This window comes from Lates calcarifer, linkage group LG4 (genome assembly GCF_001640805.2).
Source record: "Lates calcarifer isolate ASB-BC8 linkage group LG4, TLL_Latcal_v3, whole genome shotgun sequence".
NCBI classification, from domain to species: Eukaryota; Metazoa; Chordata; class Actinopteri; family Centropomidae; genus Lates; species Lates calcarifer.
The window spans coordinates 18469865-18484718 of record NC_066836.1 but is presented as its reverse complement, the minus strand read 5'-3'; the positions used below and the strand labels follow the sequence as shown (position 1 = coordinate 18484718).

The 14854-nt window shown below is 42.9% G+C and overlaps 1 protein-coding gene across 1 annotated transcript in view; it reads right to left on the bottom strand.

The window, feature by feature from the left end:
• LOC108883846 (disabled homolog 1) overlaps nucleotides 1–14419 on the bottom strand; it is a 58273-nt gene extending 43854 nt beyond the window's left edge. Inside the window, exon 1 of the mRNA XM_051070131.1 lies at nucleotides 14261–14419. The gene's annotated coding sequence lies outside the window, so the exon portion shown is untranslated. The remainder of the gene's footprint in view (nucleotides 1–14260) is intronic.
• Nucleotides 14420–14854: the final 435 nt, after the last annotated feature.

Below are 14854 nucleotides of genomic sequence, written 5' to 3'. Positions count from 1 at the left end.
GGTGTAGGGGAGAGAGTGAGCCAACTTCAATCACTCCTACACGGCACGTGGGGGCATAATGACCCCCCACCTTCACGCTCTGCTACTGAAGGGGCTACTACATCCAGGTCAAGCCCCCTCAACACACACGCAAACACACACACACCTTTATGACAGACTTGGCCTTTGTGACTGGCTGCAGCCAACACACACACACCCTGGTGGCTTCAGACAGGCCCCCACGGGGTGCCATGCAGAAGTGCTGGTGCATTATGGGGGAACAGTTGGGGGTCCTGACAGCGCGACAACAAGCTTCTCAAACAGACAGTGCCCAGTCGAAGGGGTGGGGAGGGGGTTGACTGGTGGTTGGGGGACTATGTGTGGGACCGTGGACAAGAAGGTCGGGGCCTCATTCCAGCAGATGATGGTGAGCGTGAAGTATTTTTTTTGTGTCAAGCATTTTCTACATTCAGCATTACAGTGGCAAAAAGATGCCAGTCGTGTCTGATTCATGCTTGGGTGCAGAAGGAATTCGCAAGCTACATAAAAGTTTTTTTTCTTTCTCCCCCCCTTTTTTTTTGTTGTGTTGCAGCCTCTGAGTGTGATTGATGTATCGCTGGCTTCTCTCCATCCCACAGATTATAAATGAAAACAACAGTGTTGGGGTCCTCCCTCCCCCACTGCTGGACAAGAGTTGTGTGTTTATGTGGGTGTAAACTTGTGTATGTGACACACACACAGACACAAACACACGCTTGCACGTACACTTAGCGGCTGATTGACGTGTAGCTCTTGGCTTGAGCACAGCTTAATCCCGCTGCTTTCACAGATGGACTCAGTCTTTCTCTTTTTGTCTGGTGTCACCAGCAGTGGCAGTGGCATGTTATACATTTTACACACACACACACACACACACACTGTACAGTAGCATGTACTTTTGTTTACTGGGGAGGGAGGCTGCTGTGTGGGTTCTAATCCCCTCTGTAACCCGCCCTCCCTTCAGCAGCCACCTCTGCTACCCTACGCACACACTCACATAAACACACACACACACGCACACACAAATGCACACAGGCATCTACTCTTTGGTCATTAAAAAAAACAAAGGAGGTCAGTGTCAGCAGTGGAAGCAGGCAGCTGGGTCCTGTGAGGCGAGAGTTAATCCTCGTTTTCAAGGCCCACAGACAAAAAGAAGCCTTGCAGATGAAATGTTTCATGAGTTACACATGAACACATCGCTCTTGTGCCACCTTGTTCGTCCATCCACCCACCTTCACAACAACAGGGAGCGTTTGTTGTTGTTCAGTCTCTCAGCTCTCCGTAGGGTTGCCGCGGTGTATTATTAGCATGAATCAAGAGGGGAAAGAGTCGACTTTTCTTCCCCACCTCCCCTAATCGTATTCCGCTTCTGCAAAGGCTTTGATTTCCATGTAGATGGAGCCGGGTTGATAACGATGGGGAACTGCCCCGGAGAAATGAGGCAGAGTGATAAGATAAGGCGAGCAGATCCCCATCCAGACAAAAAAGACAAAGAGGGGAGTCATCACCCCACATGGCGACTAATCTCCATTCAATCCAGAGATTAGCGCGGTCAAAATTCGCATTGCTGCAACACGGCAAATGATTAGTCATCTCCCAGAGGAGAGATGGTTAACTGGTGGCCCCCCAGCGAAACCCTGGAGTGAAACCTGATCAATAGCTAGTTCCTGGTTACAATGACAGAATAGCTGCTTCGGGATCACAACTTAACATGTACTCAAATGGCAGAAAACATGCCTACTAAACAGCATGCTTCCTGTCCCTCAACAGGGCTTGCTAAAGACTTGACCACTGATCAAGCCATTCAGCTGTATTCTCGACAGAAGAAAACAGTCGCAGAATGAGCATGTTATAGAGAGAGGACTGTTTGCTCAGCCTACTCTGGGTTCTATGCTAATGGACTGTTTTAATCAAGTCAGATCGTATTGTCGTAGCAGTGTTTAGAGTGATTAGTATTCAGAGAGGCATGGCAGGGAGAAGCCTGACATCAATATATGTGATGTGACCCTTGACCCTGACTGCTGAAAAGTTCCTCTCCTTTTATCAGTCTCACCCCAGGCCACTGCATTTCCTGTAGCATGGCTAATCATAATGTACTCAGACACCAGGAGGTCTGGAGGCCGTACTCAGAGGACAGAGCACCTGTACACCCATTATTTTTATCAAGGGAAATAAGCAGGATATTCACCACAAGCCCCCGTCATTAGTTGTTCTGGAGCTTTTGATCATATCACACAATCTTTCCACAGCAGATGGAGCTGCCCAGTTGTCATGGACTTACAGATATGTCACAATCAAAGGTTCTAGAACAGTTCATGAATGGACCTTGTTTTGCTAACTGTATTAAAGCTCCAACTGTCAGGACTTTTATATAAACACATATGTCACAGTGGTCACTTGTACTGACAGACCTACTACAAAATCACCAAACTCCACAGTTTCTCTCAATTTTACAAAGCCTTTTAGTGTCTTTCACCTCATTGTTTTGTGTTTTTGTCCAATTTTACTGTTTTGGTTCATTCTTGCTGTGCTCATCATTCTTGTGTCCAGTTCCCTCTTGATTTGGTGAAGAACAAAAAAAGAGCTAATGGGAGAGTAATTGGGTCCGCCATTGGAGTTTTAAAATGTGTCACACATTAAGCCTTGTTTTGCTTTTGCATCTTGACGCTCTCTGCCATTGTTGTGACTTGTCTGAGGTTGAGAACCACAACAGCAGCTCATTAATCTCATGTAGCCAGACCAGCTGTCTTGTCAAGGTCACAGAGTTCTAGAGAAAATCTTGCTCATAAAACTTGAGATAATCAGACCATGGAAATCCTGAAGCAACCACTCCACTGATTTTGAAAACACTAATTTGTGAGAATGTTATGCTTACTTAGTTTTCTATTCGAGTTGAAACAAGTCCTATGTGCAGTAGTTTTGTTGGTTTAAAGTGTGACAAGTCTGTTGTGTCATCTAAGTAACCTTGGATTTCTTGAATATGCCTGAATGTCATACAGTAGTTGAATATAAAAACATCAACAGTGAACTGGGAGGAAATTTGAGTGTGTTGATGTGCTATTAGAGACAACAAAATCCAGGCTGGTTAACAGGTTAAATCCATAGTGCAGCATGGAATCACTCACTCTAATAACATGGTGGATACACATGATTGAAGCTTAAGCTCAAGGTGTGAGGGCTTATTAGCTGCTGATATTAAATCACAAGAACAGGAAATAAAGCAGATGGACAATGACAGGTGCCAATTTGCATTTTGGGAGGGAGAATGCAATGGATTTAAACCCATCTGCTGAACTTGCATTCTTAATTAGAAGCACAAACATAATGTGGTTACAATACACTATTCTGTAAATAGTGTACAGATATCTTAAGCCAGTTATTTGGGGTCTGAACATCTTGATTATTGTCTGTTATAGAAATCTGGCAAAGCCCTAACTCCGTGGGACATTTGCATCTTTTTTGTTCCTGCATATTCTCACGATTTGATGAGCAGGCAAATATCCCAATGATGTGGGTCTCTACAACTCATGGGAAAAGGTGAGAACAGTGAGATGTCACTTTCTTTGCCCAATCAGCAACTCTGAGCACACAGCAGCTTCTTTGGGGTACCATGGAAACACGCGCCACCTCGTTCATGTCCGGTATGTCAAAGAGGCCCTTTATTTTAGCGAGCGCTCAAAGTATTTAAAAATCCCATCACACACGCGCGTGCATGCACACACACACACACACACACGTTTGTGCATCTATCCTTGCTAAGACATTGTACTGACATACATACACACATGGCTGAAGCTTATGCTCAGTGTGTGAGGATGTATTATCTGTTCAAAGTCTCCATGAGGACCACTGGTGCTGATAAGGTTGGTGTTCATACCTGCACAGTCCCAGACAGTAACAGAAATGTAAACACACACAAGTTTGCACAGCTATCCTTGTTAAGACATTGCATTGACTTCTATTCACTGTGGACCTAACCTTAGTTCACACCATCTTACTAACCTAATCCAGGACCTTTGAAATTTTGTTTTGCCTAATTAGGACTTGGTTTTGGTCTCCGTGGAGACTACTGGTCCCAACAAAAATGTGTACAAACAACTACAAACACGCATACACACATACACACATGCATACAAGGACATATTGTACACGATCTTTCCACCCACACACGACTGTGATCAGATTGTCACAGGGGCCTGATGACAAAGACAATGTGACAGTATGTGATTTATTGTGTCAGAAGACAAAGTAAAAGAGGGTAATTGAGGGGTAAGTGCAGGAAACAAAGTTTGCAGGTGTCAGCGTAACTTTGTCTGCCATCACAAGACTATGATGAATTTATTCATGGGTGGGTGATGCTGCCAAGTCAAGGACAAACACCATATAATTACCCCATAAATTTAGGAAGTGATTAATTCCAAATTCCTGCTATTTAATTAAAATATGCAAATAGACAGCCATTGCCGCAACATGCGACACATTTAGCAGAGTAACAAAGTTTGACGGGGGTTCAGTCACTTCTGGATGTTAGCTGCCTACAAAAGAAGCATCAGACCACACACACACACACACACACAGAGACACATGCACTTACACACTACATCTGTCTCCACTGCACATTTGCGCCATTGCGCATCACTGATTTACTGAACACATTTGGGTCCAACAGTGGTGACTCAAGCAAGCTGACTCCTTCAAAGCAGAAGAAGAGTTGGAGCGCCATTACAGATATAATTGGATTTCATTTCAACCATGTGAGAGGAAAAAAGACTTGTCACCACCCTGGAGAAAATGGAGCTAAAATACAATCACTGTATTTACTGCACTGCATAGAGGGGGTGTGTTTGTGTATGTGTACGAATGTGTGTTTCACCCCATGTGCCTCTGCGCGTGTGACTGTGTTTTTCAGTGTGTCCGTGTGGGTGTGCATGGCACATTTCAGTGCATAAAATCCCAAGACACATACAGAAGCATCAAATGTATCTAGAGAGAGAGAAACGGGTTTCCCTGCTGCTCCTTATAGCAATCCATCAGGGAAGGACAAACTGAAGACAGTAAATGCAGGACAGAGGAGAACCACAGCTTCAGCTGTGCCCTTCCACTTTTAGAAATAAACCTTCCAAATTGTGTGTCGTATCTGTCACTGCTGCATAGCAAAACTGTCCATCTTGAGAAGACCTTTAGTCTTTGAAGCCCTGACTAGATAAAAAACACTATCAGAAATGCACTTAAGGATGGAGGATAGTGGTAAAAAGATAGGTGCATGGTGTCTGTAAGCTCCAGGTAGTGCTAGCTAGCTACCTTGGTAAGCATATCCTTGCTGACTAAATCTGCTGTCAGAAGAATTATACAATGATGCTGCATTCATGCAATACCAGCAAAACAGGAAGAGCTGGAAAAGTTCCCCTTAATCTGAGTATTCACACAGCATTCTCAGATGTTGCCCACTGCTAGTCTTGTAGACGCATCCATTACAACCAAACTGAGCTACCTATACTATTCTACTTATTTGTAGCTGTTCATTAATGCATAAAACCAGATATCAACTAGACAGTATGTAGCTCCTTTGAAAACAGCTGAATGAATGACTGAAGAGAGTTAGCTGTAGCCAGGCTGCCAGCTGCAATAGAATGCCCTTTATTGTCATTATACTAAAAGTACAATGAGATTGCAAAGACTGGTGCTCAGTGTGTTTAACTACCAGCAGTTTTGGGTGAGCCAGCTACTCACACAATCCTCTGATTTGCTTCAATGACTGGACATACACATAGACTAGGACCAATCATCATCACAGACATTCATGGACACTATCATCATAGAAGCATGAAGATAACTGGAAATTTTGTGAGTGGAGAATAGGGATATAGATTTTCAAGTTTACAATAAAATGCAATAGTGTTAGCTAAATGTAAATGCACGCACATGTATCCTGCATGCATTTATTTTAAATAAACTAATATTTATTATTTAATTGGTAATAATGTATTTTAAACAATGAATACATTTAAATTAGCGGTAAAGGAAAACTATAAACTGATGTTAAAAAAACTACTTTTCTCAAAGCAAGTGAAAAACAACATTGTCTATTAGGTGGAGATTATTTTACTGGTTTCCAGTGCAAATACCCACAGTTTAAGAATATTTGTGGCTATTTTCACATTAATGCTGTAGTCTCCTGCCATATTTCAAGACATAAACATTTTTGAAACAGGTGAACAAGCTTTGTAAACAAGTCAGATTTTCTCATTTCTTGGCATATGCGTTCATTTTTTTTAAGGAAGAACAAGATGTTAAGGCTCAATCCCAGATAAATGATGAGCTGAGATGGGTATATTTTGCAGTGTGGCACCCAGATGGAGCGCGTCTTTAAGGAGTGCGTCAGAAAAGTGGAGCTCTGCACAGGGAGGCGAGGCGAGGGAGCGGGGGGAGCCGGGGAGCATTTGATTTTCCATCAAGAGCATCCAAATGCCTTCAGACCTCCCCTTCACAGCCCTGACAGGCACACCAACATACACATCTTCACATCATCACACTCCTGTGCACATGCAGACAGATGGGTGCAGCTGCTGCACACCTTTCTGTGTCAAACTGACATATATATTTAACCACCCACTCGTACTTTACATGACACACACACGCACGCCAGATGCAAATCGAGGCACACTGACACACAGGCAGGCTTTCCACTCACAGTTCCACGTGTGGAGGGGCTGCCCCGAGATATTCACTAGAGATTTTGGGAGTTTAACTGGTGCGGAGCCCAGATTAGAGGCTTTGATCGTCATGCAGGAGTCATTTCACCAAGATGTTGACTGTGGGTTATTTAGAAGCTGGAGGCTGCTCTGGACGAACACACACACCACCACAGAGGCTGCTTCACTGACATCTGGAGTCTGAGTTTCCCTCTCCTCCCAACATATCCTCATCTCCATCCTTAATGTGCCAACCTATTGTTTAGAGAGTTTTTATCTGGCAGAATATGAATCCTGACAATACACAGAAATGATAATAAGGCTCCTCTTCTGATATTTTGAGGCTCTGACCCAGTTTTGATTTGTTCCACGGGGGGCGTTGAGATACATCGCTTCAGAACACGACTCTAAATCCTAATGAAGACTGAATCTGCTGTATAATTACACCAGAAACTTTCTCAGCGCAAACAAGTGATGTTTGATGATGGCTAACTGAATTTCATTTAAGCTGCCCAGCCAAGTATGATACTCGCAACCTACTTGGAATAGAAACACAGAGAGAAAGATGCTGCATGTGTGTGTTTGAAGGAGGAGGAGAGAAACAGGATCTGAGGGAAGCAGTGAGTGACAGAAGGAGAGACAAAGGTGGGAGACAATGAGAGTAAAATGAGAAATAGACACAGAAAGAGCCAGATGGAGGTTTGAATATTCTGCTAACTGCCACTAAACCACATGTACTGTAGCGTGACGTGCGGCTGTCGCCATGACTTGTCTGATGAAGAATGAAGCAGAAGCATAATGGTGTAGGAGAAGCTCAAATGTCAGTCGGTAACAGCAGCCTGTTATATTAATCACAGTCAGGGGCCTCCTTAAGACCCCAACATCCTTGGGGAGAAGTGTCATAAAAAATAACGCAGTAAAGAGAACTGTGTAGCAATGCAGCATGAAAAATGCCCTCCATCTGCAGTGACTCAGCCAGTGAATCCAAGGTAAAGAGGAATATGTTTGCCCTCTTTCTCCACTCATCTCTGTGCTCTCTCTCTTTCTCTCTCTCTCTGTCTGTCTCTCTCCATCTCACCCTCCACACAGGCTTCAGTTCATAGACTCCTCTCCACACACACACAAACACACATTTAGTATGTAGACTGAAAAAAAGGGAGGAACGAAAGACAAGGAAGGAGCTTGCTTTAGCACATTATCAGGGCCTGCTTGCATTCATCAGGTCCTGTGTGCATACTATTTCAGTCATTATCCTCAAATAGACATATGAAATCATACATGCTTGCTCAAACAATCACCGCTGTCTTTCCTTTTCTAAATCAAACAGCAGATGCAGGCGTTTTCTTCTTCCCTCCCCTCTGGTTGGCTAATCTGTTAATTCTACATTCCCTGGGTGAGACAGACAATAAGGACGATGGGTTTCAACGCTAAAAACCCCCGGCTATGGGATCTACATGTTGAGACTGTCTATTGTTACAAGGCTTTCTAATGTAAATAGGCTGTGTAAACAACAATCACTACATGCTACTGTCCTAGATAGATACTACTGTGGACTACAACACCATTAAGCACAAAGACATATTTATGCATGACTGAATACACTCACATTCATACTTAGCAGTAGACCGTAGTGAGGCCGAGGACAGTGCACGCATAAACAAGCATGAACACTCATTTAGACAAATAACAAGAACCAAATGAGGATAACAGCCACTGAGTGTCATTCAGTCTTTTGACACTGTAAGACACACTACTGGACAATATTTCCACAATAAGAGCCACCGCTTCTTGAGTTGACGCAGAACTTTGTAAAAAATGCTCAGCAAAGGTGTGTGACTAAATCCTGGTATTTATAAAACCACTCAAAGGTGAGTGGGAGCAGTGAATGGAATCATATTACCACTTCCTCCTCTTTGCTGAGGCAGTTTGCAGGTTTATTCCCAGAATTTATTGCCTTCGCATGACTGCACCCCTTACCGTGATAAGTTTGCTGATTTTGTTTTCCTAACAGATGCACTTGTAATTCGAGCACTGACTCCTTGTTTGTTGCACTGAAAATCCAAGCAGGAAAGTAGGGATTTCAGTAGTCTTTTGAAGATTATCAATATGGTTTTGAATCTTAATCTGGTAATAGCCATATTTGGGATAAGATTTTTATTAGTATCAAAAAAAGGGAAATCACCTGAAGAATCACCCCTTTAAGAGGCTATATTAGTATTTAAATTACATGTGTATTATTGGATTTAAATTATATTTTTCAAAAGATAAGAGACAAGCAAGACATGCAACACAAGACAGCATATTACAACAATCCAGTTAAGAACAGGTAACAAAACAAGCCTGGGCACAGAGTTACACATATGCATTATTCATTATCACTAAAATCAAAGCATGCAAAGTATCCAGTAACTGAAGCTGTCAGATTAACATTAGTGATAAAAATCTTGTGCAGTAGCAGTAGACAGTAAAGTAACTCAAAACTATTCTTATGTAAAATATTTGAATAAATATACTTAGTTACTTTCTACCACTGAGAGTAGCTCAAATTTAAATTTATCATAAGTGCATTTACAGGTTTCTGATCTAGCACAGAAATCTTTTCACATGGGCACTAGAGTGCATTTAAACATACTCACATAACTGCTTCATTCTTTTGTCACTTGTGGTTTTGATAAGTCAAAATTTCTTTTTTAGAAACAGAATCAAAATCTTGAGGTGTCTTCATAATGTGTTTTGCTACTTTTGGCCACTGTCTACATGAGCAATCAGACACGTTCCAGTAAGCATCACTTTGCAGATTATGAGATGTGTAAGACGTACAGTTTAAAACTAGGCTAAATGGATGAAATCATAACAGCTACTGAAATCCACTGATGCATACCATGTGATGTGGTTGCAAAATATCAAAAAAGCTAGCAAATGGACCTGGAGGTGGGATTCTTTTGTCAGACTATCTCTGAGGTCAAGAATTTTCTTTCATGCTTAGCTTACAGTCCAGAAAGTGCTATGGATAAGCTACTGAGCTCACAAGTCAAAAGATCCAGCTCCATGTCAACTGAGCAAGCACCATTTCTCGATGAAGACCATGTTATATGGCTGACAGCTCTGGAAAGGAATAGTAAGTGGTAAGTGTTTAGAAGATCTTGGTTATTCGCAATTCATTTCCCCAAACAGCGTCTAACTATAGGCAGCGACAGGGCTTACTCTGACAGTGTATATGTATATGCACACATCTGCACATGTGGTAAATGCTTTGGGAAACTAATGCAAATAATCCTGTACTAGAAAAAAAGGATATTCCATTTCCATACTGATGCCTCTCCTAACATAAAAATAAATCCACAGTCATGCACTTCTCACGTACAAAAAAACACATGCAGGCAAGTCAGAGAGAGAGCAGGAGCATGACAGCCTCTGCTGTGGCCTCACTCATCCGTGGCCTGCTCCGATGCAGATGTGCTCTCTACCTCGTTAACCTCAACCAATGGGAGCTGCCCGCGCGCAGCTGTGCAGCCGACATGCCGCTCTGCCTCACCAGACTGCGGCGCTGGCATGAGGAACCCACTGGCACCAAGTCAACACATACTCACACGCTTGGACACATGTACGTACACATACAGTACACGCTAGTGCACACACACTTACATACATACACACACGTAGAAAACACTGCTGTGTCTGCACATGACTGGAGGGTGCTCAGACATGACTGTGTTTTTAAACAGGATCCACCTCTGCTCAGTCTCAGAGCATCACACTGCACAGTGTGCTGGCATGTTATTACACACAGTCACCTTGTTCAAGGCCAGAAATAAATAGGTAATTTATTGACAGGGGCGGGTTCCCTGACTACATTCAATTACACTTGCAAGAGGCTTGTACAAATTTATATCTATTCCTATAATGTTCACAGCAGCTCTGCATCCTGCAGGGCTGCTACCACCCCATTTACAGTAACCATAGCAACTACTTGGGACTACCCGGGCTTTGAGGGGAGGGAGGTCAAGGGTTGAGTACTGTTCAGTGGAGAAATCAAATCTGCTCTTTGCCTAGACAGAAGCTCTGAAGATTGATGTCCAGCAGGAGAGGAATCTGCAGAGCGAGTTGCTTTGGGGAGACGTCAGGCTGCTCTGACCTGGTCTAAAATCTGCTGCCCATGCCCACTGTGACTGAGCTCCTATCTGACTGATCCAGAGACTCTCCTGTCTGCTGAATCAAGATGTTTTTTTGTTGTATTTTTTTTTTTTTTTTTTTTTATCTGTCTGCGTGAATGCCCTGAAACATCAGAGGATCTGAAATGTTGGATTTATTCCAGGGTACTCTCGGTCAATCAGTTTGCAATCTGGTGATTTGTCTCTTTTTGCCTTTTTCTCTTTTACATCAGAAGCGAGCCCACAGGTGGTCGCTTACTTTATCGTAGCCATGGCAACTGCCCACGGAAAGCCAAGAGTGTTTGGCAGAGAAGGAAAAAGAAAAAGCCCTTCATTTACCTTTAGAGGGGCAGCTCCTTGGATGAGCGTGGGTGCTCTCCTTTGCTTAGTGTGTTTTATGCTCTGACGGACCTCTGACTCGTTAAAATGAACCAGAACACAATTGACACTGTATTGGGGAGGGGGGCAGCATTCATTCCCCTCAAGGCCAGTCCACAGATGGGCTGAGCCAAGAGGGGGTGAGTTATGGGGGCGGAGGGAACTGGGCACAGTTCTGGCACGGAGGAGCTGAGCCATCTGCCTGTCAGGACTGCTCCATTTCAGACCCCTGCTCTGGTTCTCCGGTGTTCCCACCACAGATGGACAGCCTTCAGAAAGGTGTTAGTCATGCCTGGGCTCCACCACAGTGACACCACGAGGGCCGTACAGTCTGGCTATCATTAAAAGCAACGGCTGAGCAAAGAAAGGAGGAAGAATGGAGGAGTAAAGCTGCTGTATATTTGAACAGGTTGAAAGGGGTCGAGACGCAGAGCAGGGCTCTGTCAAAAACTGATATTTGCACACAACATTAAGTAAACGCCATGTGGATACAAGATATTAAATGTTACAGCCCACAAGCCCTCATTCTACAACCAGCGCACCCACACAGAGCCACCATCTTTCTCTATTCTCCTTTATGTCCTCCTTTTCTTGCTCTTACACCCCTGCCTTCCTATGTCATTTTCCTTTACACCTCTCTCTCTTGTGTATTCCCACGTAAGCTCTCACAAATGCAATGTTTGAACACACACATACACTTTCGTTTTCTCACCTATGTTCCCTCCCTGTCTCTCTTTGGCTGTCCTTGTAGCCCTCTATCCATCCACCTCTTTGTATCCTCACCTTTCCTCCATCACATCATTTCTATTTGACCTTTTTCCCCTTCTCTTCTCCTCTCTTCTCCTCTCCTCTACACTCTTCCCGTCGGTGGTAGCCCCGTCACTAATCCGTTGGGATGCAGTGCAGCATCTCTGCCGGGGTTTTCTGGAAGTGGATTTGTAAGAGAAACACCAGTAAGCCTCTCTCTCCCTGTCTTAATGGCAGATTAGAGCCTTGCTCCAGCATTAAGTCGACAAACACACAGAGCTGTGATGGAGCCTTAAAGGCAGGTACAGGAGTAAGGTGGAGCAGCTCGGGGAAGAGACTCAACATCCGTCAGATGGGAACGAGGAACAGAGGTGCAGGGGGGGGTGATCATCATAAACTAAACATAAGCTGCTTAATGTACCACCTGCTAATTCAATTGATCACAGTAGAAAAAACAGGTATGGTGAAAAGGACACATGAACCCCCCATGTTTACCTTTTCACTGTGATGTTGGGATGTTCGGAGAGGTTGACCTTTTTCGAGACATTGGGTTTGATTGCTGCTCATATGTGCAGTGTATTTTTATCCCCTGAACTACAAATATGCACCATGTTTGCAGTTAATATCAAAAGGCTCAGACAGCATGTTTATTAAATGCCTGGTATCATGTCAGTTTTGTGAGATATGCAGTACAAAATGTATACATGATAATGTGTGCATCAGTGTAATTATATGGTCGTCCTTTAGAGGACATTAAATAAGCACAAGAATAAACTAAAAGCAGCTTGTAGTGGAAATAAGAGTGGTGGATCATATTTTACTTGTGTCTTTATGAGCCAGGGAGCAGTTGGTGTTACACAATCAAATACCTTAATCAGAATTACCAGAGCAACATTAGCTCCTCTGATTCCAGTCTCTGTGCTGAGCTAAGCTGAACCCCTGCAGGCTGTAGCTTTATACTACCCCTTAAGGTTTTACTCTATACTGTATTACTTATGGGTTAGAATGCAACACAAATCCAACATACAGTTTTAACTTTTCCTAACAGATATCTATAGGTGACTGTGTATCAGGAAAGTAATGGTACATAGTCAGTTTAAATGGGCCACAAGAGGCGCAGCAGCAGTTTGCTTAGAATGAGTAAAACTGCCTCGTTATGATGAGCATAAATATGCACCATGGCAATTCCTGCCCCCTACAGAAGCGCAAACTTCAACATAAACTGAAGAGGAAAATAGAAAATGAAGATTGCCTTTCAAATATGAAAAACAAGGTACGAAGGAAATGTGAAGAAATACTGATAGAGAAATGTGTCAAAAGCATGGGAGAGTTGAAGAGTGGTCACAGAGGGAGAACTTAGCATGGGGTGAAAGGGAAACAGAAGTTAATTATTGTAGTCTGGCAACACGGTCAGAAGTTGGAGCTACAGCAGTGGCTGTGATGCACTGTACTTTCAAACCCTTGGCGTCCAAATGCTGCAATTTGCATTTAAAATCTGTACTCCTTCTCTGAGTCATAACTCAGTCAAATCTGAACACACAGACCTGATACACAGATTTTGAGATTCAGTTTGATTTATACTTTCAGTGCAGGGCCAGGGCTAAATTTTGACTGAGGTCCAGAAGCATAAGTAATTTGCTGCATTTTGGTGATTTTTGTTATGCATGTAAATCACACTGTATCCTACAAACAGCAAATTGACTTTTAGGACAAACTGTTGAAAACATTCTGGATCTCATCTTAACAATTTTCTGAAATAAATTAGTAAATAAAATAAGTAACTACAACATAATCTGACTGCCTATGATTATTAATCTATATCAATATGATTATTTTTCATCACACATGAGCCCAAAGTAAAAACAAAGCACAACATGCAAACATGAGCTAAACAAGTTTCTTGTCAGTAAGTCCACAAGGCAATAATCAGAAATCATTTACCACAGACACTGCAAGCAAACTGTTGTGACAACTTGTGACCCACTGGAACAGCCCCCCTCTCTGTGTTCCGGGACCTCCTGATTTACACTGCACTGCTAGCAAGCTTAGCTAACTAGCCAGCTAACATTAGCTCCCGTTCACTGACGCTAGCAATAACATTTAGCCGATAGAAAATATCGTTTGGAGGTGCTGCTGTCCCACAGGTTATGGACGGACCAGTTCAACGGATATGAAACATGGACAAATATGAAATGTTAATATGTACCTAGGGAGACCATATTTTGGTTTTCAAAAAAGAGGACACTTGCTAGTAGACATTAAAATGTTACTCACTGCTGGTCTCGTTTTTATCCCTCCGACTATCCGATGTGTCACAGTCGCGTATCACTAAGAAATAAGTTCTAACTGACGGAAGTAAGTCTTATTTGGCGGATTGATACGACCACAGGGCTCGCAGACAGTTCACTTAGATTTGTTGACTGTTCTGCCTAGGGTGTCTTCTAACATTAGCTCAATAAGGGGGATTTATAACGATGTCAAAACACTTTGGTTCACAGAATAAAATCAAGTTCATTCACACACACACACACACACACAGAGATCATGCGAAATGTCACCTGAGAGGGAAAAAAAATACCAAGGTCCATAACCCGGCGACCATGATCATTATCACCACTTCACAAATGAATTGTAATAATTAACAAATGCTGGCATGCTAACATGCTAAACTAAGATAGACAACACATGGCAAACATCCCTGATAAAAATGAACATGTTAGCTCTGTCATTGTGAGCATGTCAGCATGTTGATGTTAACATTTAGCTCAAAGTACCACAGCTGAAGTTCAACCTCTAGCTGTTTTGACAGGGTAACTTTTGTGTTTACTCACTAGGTTTAGTTCATATTGAGAGACTTTATTAAGATGA